We start from the raw sequence: 8165 nt of genomic DNA on the forward strand, positions 1-8165 counted from the left end.
CTGGAAATTATTTTGAGGCTTATGGAGCATTCTGGAAGCTCGAAAATAGAGATTTTTGTGCGAAATGGAAGCCAAAGAGGCAACGCCAATGTAGACGATTGGCCGAATTTCTCCTCCAGAATGACTGAGGTAAATTTATTTAATTCTTTTCGAGTTAATGGCAGTATGTGAAATCATGTAATGTATGAAGTGTTGGTTGGTTTAAACCCTCGATTGAGGTTATTTGGAAGTTGTTGTCGAGTCATTTTGCGGTGTATGGCGAAGTTGAAGGCATGGGTTTTTGTGTGGTTACATCTAGGTTCCACCGGGGAGGAAGTGATCCTAAGAGAGCTCTAAGTTCGGGCTGGCATTCTTGCCCAAGCCGGAGATGCAGCTTCGAGCCAGGTAAGGGATGACCCAAGTGGTGGGGGTCTTGCTTGCATTTGTAAGTGTTTTTTTATGAGTTGCATGTAGTGGTAAACATTGCATGATATATGTTCTAGTGTACCTATGGCCATAAGGGGGACTAACGGTGGGAAGGGTTGGTCGATGCCTTAACCTATGGAGGTTATGAGGGCATGGAAGACTACCCATTGCATTACATGCTCTCTCATGCTTCATTTACTTATGCATTGCACCCTTACTGAGTCTTATGACTCATGAGGTTTTATCTCGTGTTATAGATGATGCAAGTTCGATGCAAACAGGATAGTGTGGGGAGGTTGTTATGGCAACTAGCGGTGTTGCCCGAGTTGTATGTTATTCATTTTTCATGTATGTAATCATGTGATTTAATGTATATGTTGTTGAGCGCTAAATGTATCTAGTTGTTGTAATTATCATAGAGTGATAGGTGATTGTGAGATTGCTTCTTGTTTATGGCTTTAGTTGGTGGAGCCAGATTCGAATTAGGTAAGGATCAAAAAGGTATGTTCCCATAAATACCCAGTACTCAGTGGATGTTTAATGCGCTAGTTTTGTGCCTGGGTCACCTTTGTCTTGCTGCGGGGCGAGTTGAAGAAAAGTGAAGCTCACTCGAGTTTCAGGTTCTGGTCCGCTGTGTTTTCTTCTTTGTTTGGGGAGCAATTCCTCTAGTGGAGGGAAGGGAAGGACGAAGCCTAGTGCCCACCTAGGGCGTTTCATGATGAAACATAGTCCAACCCTTCAATTGTTAGTTTGTCATGTGAGTAATTCAATCAATTATTCACTGGTGGCGCCCGTAAATGGGAGCAAGTCGTTACACTTCTTCCCCTATTTTCCATCACTGGAGGAGGAAACCATTGAGGGTGAACTTGATCTGCGACTCTTCATCTTAGGATCAGGTCTACAAGACAGATAACAGTCAGGAGGCATGCATGGATCTCTCCTATGTGGGTCGTTCAATGCTTAAGTCATATGCAGTCACGATATAGTGCAAAATTCAACAATGATTAGATATGAGGACATTGTGAAGATGTATGATGGTCGAGATGGGAGCTTGTTATTGCTAGCTTGCTCTTAGGCTCTTATTCGTACTCATGCTTGCTTGCATCTATGGGCTTGTGTTTTCCTTGACTCGATTAGGCTTGACCTCCCTTAAAAGCTAGGGGTCGATGGGTATTTATAAGCACCGAGTGTGACAAGGACATGTGACACACACGTGTCAGGGTACATTATGCTTCCCCATGGAAGCGTAGTGCTTCTCTCCCCACATGTGGAGTTATCCCGTGGTTAAGATCGAAAAGGGCCTTTGGGAGAATCCCCCCTTGGCAGGTAGAAGAGGCCCAAAGTAGGCGGGTCGTGTCGTTGCAGAACAATGTGGGATAGTGCTGGCGAGAGATGTATTCCCCTAAATTTCTCCCAAGAGCTCGGCTCAATCATGCGGAGACTAAACATGTAGGTCCGAGAAGTTAGCCCCAAACAAATGGCTGCCTTCTAGAGGGAATTGCTCCTAGCTTGAGAGAATCTTCCTAGAATGACGACTGCTTTTAAGATCATTGACCTATTGGCTGCTTCAGGAGGGCTCTCTCTTTGAGGCTATGTCATAATAATACTTATCTAGAGACTGAATTAAACATTAGAGGATTCGCATGGGGAGACTTACCTGCACCCCTAACTGATTTCTCTCTCAGCAAGCCACTCGTCATCTTAAGAGTCACTCATCATCCTCAGGGTCACTTGTCATTTACAAAGTCACTCACATCTTAAGGAATCACTCAGACCTCATCAGGTCATTTTCATCTTACTCTCTCGCACTAAAAAATCATTGTTGTAGTTAGGCAACAACACACACACACATATATATATATATATATTTCTTAACTTAAACACATGACTTTCTAAGTCATAATAAATCTTAGAACAACTTTATTAAATTCATTTTTAATTGAAATTTATTTTAATAATTAAAAACTAAACTATACTGGCTAAATATCACCAATTGAAGAGGATTTTAAATTCTTTTAATTTATCTAGGTGTCATCCTTTTATAAGAAATATATATCTATTCTATTATACAAGTAAACACCATATTATTTAGCATTCAAAGATACTATTTCAAATTTTAATAATACTCTTTGACATTTTTAAAAATAAAAAATAATTTATTAAATCCATAACTTTTAAGTTAAAATAAAACTATTTTACGACTATATTAAATCTGACCTTTTATTACAGTCGCAAATTGTAACTGCCCGCTCCCACTTTCGGGTGCCACCGGTGAATAATCACTCGGATTACTCACCCGACAAATCACAACTGAAGGGTTGGACTATGTTCCAACATGAAATGCCCTAGGTAGGAACTAGGTTTCGTCATTGTCTTCGCTCCACTCAAGAAATCGGTCCCAAACACAAACAAGAAAAACATAGCGAACTGGGACCCAAAACCCGAGTGAGCTTCACCTTTCTTCTGCTGACCTCATAGCAAGCCAAAGGTGACCTAGGCACAAGCTAGCATAACACACACTTCGCTGAGTATTGGGGATTTATGGGAACATATCTTACGATCCTTACCTAATCCGAGACTCGACTCCACCAACCAAAGCCATACATACATCAAGTAGTCTCTCAATCATCTATCACACCATGGTAGTACAACAACTAGATACATCTAGCGACCAACAACATATACATTAACACACCGGAATATATATACACATACCACCACATGAATACATACAAGAACTAATACAATTCATAAACTCGGGCAATAATGCTAGTCGCCACGCTAACCTCGGAACACCAACCCTACTTGCATCTGGACTTGCACATCTACAACATAAGGTAAAACCCCATGAGTCATAAAGAGACTCAGTAAGGGTGCAATGCATAAGTAAATGAAGCATGAGAGAGAGCATATAACGTAAAAATGCAATGCAACATGGGTAGTCTTCCATGCCCTCATAACCTCCATAGGTTAAGGCATCAACCAACCATTCCCAAAGCATTAGTCCTCCATATGGCCATAGGTACACTAGAACACATATCATGCAAAGCTTTACCACTACACGCAACTCATAAAGAAACACTTACAAATGCAAGCAAGACCCCCACCACTTGAGTCATCCCTTACCTGGCTTAAAGCCTCATCTCCGCCTCGAGTAAGAACGCTAGCCTGAACTCTGAGCTCTCCTAGGATCACTGCCTCCCCGGTCGAACCTAAATGTAACCACACAAAAACCCATCAACTTCAAACATTAAACCCATGCCTTTTACTTCGTCATACACTGCAAAACCACCCGACAATAACTTCCAAACAACCCCAACTGAGGGTTTAAACGAACCAACAATTCCCATTACATTATACCACAACATGTCCCATAATGCAAAAACTCGAAATGAAATTTAATTTACCTTTGTTCATCTGGAGGAGAAATTCGGCCAACCACCTACACTAGTGTTGCTTCCAGTACGCTCCACGAGCCAGGAAATAATTTTCAGACTTTTCTCAAAATTTTCTAGAATTTTTCTCCTATTTTTTCCATTTTTCCAAAATTTCTTTTATTTTTATTTTCTTATTTTTTTTCTTTTTCTATTTTCTTTCTTCTTCTTCACTATTCTTCTTCTCCTTCCCATGCCTTCTCCCCTAAGCGCGCCTACTCCTTCTTCCTCAGCACCGACTGTAATACCCATGTTACATGGTATTGAAAAATAAATATTTTATTATTATTTTGAAAGGACCTCGGGTGCTCCAGGAAGCCAAGGGTCGGTTTCGAGAAATTAATTAATAAAATTGTCAAATCGACTGTAGGGAATGCCCTAGGACTTGGATGTCAAGGGAAGAGGGCATGAGATTCGTGAGCGTCTCAACGTGAGGCTAATGACGCTAGAAGATCTCCGATCAGGAATAATTTTCGAAATAAATTTTGTATAAGACCAAATGGGTGCCAGTGCCGAATGGTCTAAGGGAACCTACAGGAAGTTGAGGGGACCCTAGGGGTGGTCTGATTTTGTGAGTAAGGCAAACTTGAAGTATTTGCAGGTGGAATAAACATCCCGTGTAGGCGTAGGAACGAAATTGGTATTCCCGAGTAGAGGTCGTTATTAATTTTTGAGAATTAAAGTCTCTTATGGCTTGAGGGTAATTAAATTAAAGCCTTGGAGGGTCCAAGTGTAATTTAAAAATTCTTTAAATGCAATTATCCAAATTTTCTAATGAGAAATTAGTGGGATTAATGTGTAATTTTATGTATATATATATATATATAAACGTGTGTGTGTGTGAGGAAGCTTCTTAAAGCTTCCTCGAGTGTTATTTATTTTTTATTTTTTGAAATCAGGGAGCTTGAGCGATGGCCAAGAGCGTCCGAGTCCGAGAGATCGAGAGAGAGCTTGGATGAGAGATTGTGAGGGAGAGAAACGCGAGATATGGCAAGAGAGAGAGAGCTCAAGGCGTCGGCATCCCTGGCGGTTGCTATAGCAGCGGTCCAGTAAGCGACGATGGCACAGGTATGCGCGGAGGAAGCCGACGAGGTCACGACTAGCAGCGGTCAACGCCGAAGCAGCGATGGTTGGTGGTGCGCGATGGCACACGAGGTCAAAAATCGCAGTCACGGTAGTTGCTGTTACGCGCGGGAGGCTGATCCGCGATGGTGGCTCACGATGGAAGTGCCAGTGGTGAACGAGGCGCAACACCTGGCGATGTCAGTTGACGATGGCAGGGGAGCCAACAGCGGTGGTCGGTCAAGCTAGGAGGCAACAGGGCTGGTGTGCATGCTCGGTGAAGAAGAAGAAGGAGCAGGCGCAGGCCCTGCAGAAAAAGCCGTGAGGAGGAAAAAGAACAGTGGAGAAGAAGAAGATTAAAAAAATAATAAAAGAAAAGAAAAAATAAATAAAAAATAAAAGAAAATCTGAAAAATTGGAGAAAAAATAGGAGAAAATCCCGAAAAATTCCAAAAAAAATTGGGGAAAGTTCTGAAAATTGATTTGGGACTAGAGAAGTGTGCCAGAGGCTTGAAATCAGTGATTTGGGCACAAGATGGTAGTCAAGAAGGCAATGTCGGGTGGGCGTTTGGTCGATTTTCTCCTCTAGATGACTGAGGTAAATTTATTTAATTCTTTCCGAGTTAATAACATTATGTGAGATGTTGTGGAATAGTGTGAAATGTGAAGTGATGGTTGGATTATGCCCGTGGTTGGGGTTAATTATAGTTGCGGTGTATGGTGAAATTGAAGGCATTGATTTAATGTCTGATGTTAATGGAGTGGGGTTTGTGGGGCATCTAGGTTCTATAACACCCCATATTTTCGTGAAATTGCCACGTATTTTAAGTGAGTTTAAAATATCAAAAAATATGTTTGAAATGGCAACAAGTGACCAAATCAGTCGGAGGGAGTGCCCTAGAGCTTAGATACCTAAGGACAAAAGTATATCTTTGACGAGCGTCTCGAGGCGAGATTTATAACGCTGAAAGAAATCAAATCAGAGATGATTTTTTGGTTAAGCTAAGTTGTAGCCTAAAATAACCGAATGATGGTAAGGGGCTTCGGGAAATCGTACATATCGAGTAATTTTGAGTAATTAATTTTTAGATTTTAAGTATCTCGATAAATTTGATGATTGAGGGTGTAATTGTAATTAGAGAATTATCCAAACGAAATAAGGATAAAATTAAGAGCTTATGTGGTAAAATATTAAAGTTGAGGACTTGAAATAAGGGTCAAAGTGTCATTTGGAAGAAGTTGGGGAATGAGCTTGGATTTAAAAAATTGAATTCATTATAGTTTTGGATTTCAAAAGCCATTCAAATATATCTTTGAGTCTTTGGAGTCCATGGCTAAAATTTTGACAAGTGGCATAATATCATTGGTTCAAGTAATCTATAAATAGGCTGTAACATCCCGTTCGAGCGATAGGAAGGACCGGAACAACTTACCCTGATGGGCCTACACGAACTTCCCAGGGGGGTCACCCATCCTTGGATTGCCCCAGGTCAAGCATGCTTAACTTGGGAGTTCTTTGCCAACATTCAGACCAAAAGGTATCCAGCTGGTGTTGGCAAAGAACTCCCAAGTTAAGCGTGCTTGACCTGGGGCAATCCAAGGATGGGTGACCCCCTTGGGAAGTTCGTGTAGGCCCATCAGGGTAAGTTGTTCCGGTCCTTCCTATCGCTCGAACGGGATGTTACATAGGCACCATGGGTTGTTCTAAAACCATTCAAGAGAGCTTTGAGGAGTAAAGCACACTAAGAGGAGGAGCTTTCTCTAGAGAGAGAGAAGGGAGTTCGGTAAGAAGGCGGGAAGAAAGCGGCGGAGAACAAGCCTCGTCGGAGTTGTGGGTCTTTGCCGGAGTTCTCCAAAATCAGTAAGTAAAAAAGCAAGGTAAGTTCAATTGTTTTTTGATAATCCTGTAGAAGGGGAAGAGAGGGTCGCGTAGGTTCAAACAGGGGTCGAATTGGAGTTAAAATGAGGGAGATATGGCCGAAATACGAAAATGACGCAATGTAGTCCGAAATCTGGTAGCAACGCGTGAGATGCACGCCCCGAAAGTGGCTACGCATGAGGGGGCGTGAGGGGCCTATTTTCCTCCATAGTTTTCAGTTATGCCCCTAATTTAATACCCCTCAACCCTATATAAAAATAATTGAGTTTAGGTTTACCAAAACGTGTGTTTTCTGTAGAAACCTAGGCCATTTGCAGTGAAACCGTACTGTTTAAGAGATAAACCAACAAGGTGAGACTCCTATACTCCAAATCCTATTTTTTATTCTCTTATGAGAGACTTTCTATTGCATGAAATGTGTTTTGTGAAGTTCTTGTACGTAGACTCTTGTTATTCTCTTACGTGAAATCATGTTGCATATATGAAATGTATTTTTTTTTAAAATATATGCTATTGTCTTTTTTACTGTTGCATTTATAAAATTCATGTGGCCATACTGTTGTACCTATTTGTTGTTGGTTGAGGGAAAAAGTCGGATATCCCCCGAGAGACGCTATGCGTGTGCCATCGAGAAAGCTTTCGTGGGGAAGATCGTGAGCCTAAGGAACAACGGATGTGGTGCTTACATGAGTGCTATGAAGTCGGGCCAAAGTGACATGGTTAGGGACCTCCCAAGAGGCGCTATGTGTGCGCCATTGAGAAAGCTCTCATTGGAGGAGGCTGACGTGTTCATGAGGCACTTCGGAGTAGTTCTCCTTGTCTTCTCATACATTTTATACCTGATCATGCATCGATATAAACTGTTTTTGGAGTTTCTCACTAGAAGATTCATCTTCTAATTGGACTACGTCCCTGGAATATTCAAACGTTCTAGGTTCGACAAGCGGCTCTAAGGGAAAAGTGGTAGCTGAAGAATAAGTTTAATTTGCTGTCTGTAGCAGGTTTAGAATATCTTTATTTATGTGTGCACCTATGTAATTTTGGATATGTTTAAGATGTTTAGTTATCACTTGATGATGTCCATGTAATATATTTTGTAGACGTCTTGAACAATTTTATGATAAATAAAGTATTATGGTTGTGAACCATATCAGGTTCGATCTAGCTTCCGCATTCGAGATTTTAACGCTTGTCTTAGCTATTCGATTATTGGGTTTGTTAAGCTGAGAAGGTGAAAATTAGGGTTTTTGGGATATTGTGTGATGTATGACAACTATTGTGATATGAAAAATTTTTATATTCCCAAAATCCTAAGTTATAACATGCTCAATAAATTTGAGGTGTTACAGTTGGTATCAGAGCGAACCTAAGGAAAAGTTTGCTTG

The sequence above is a fragment of the Diospyros lotus genome, chromosome 1, assembly GCF_014633365.1.
Source record: "Diospyros lotus cultivar Yz01 chromosome 1, ASM1463336v1, whole genome shotgun sequence".
In the NCBI taxonomy this organism is placed as follows: Eukaryota; Viridiplantae; Streptophyta; class Magnoliopsida; order Ericales; family Ebenaceae; genus Diospyros; species Diospyros lotus.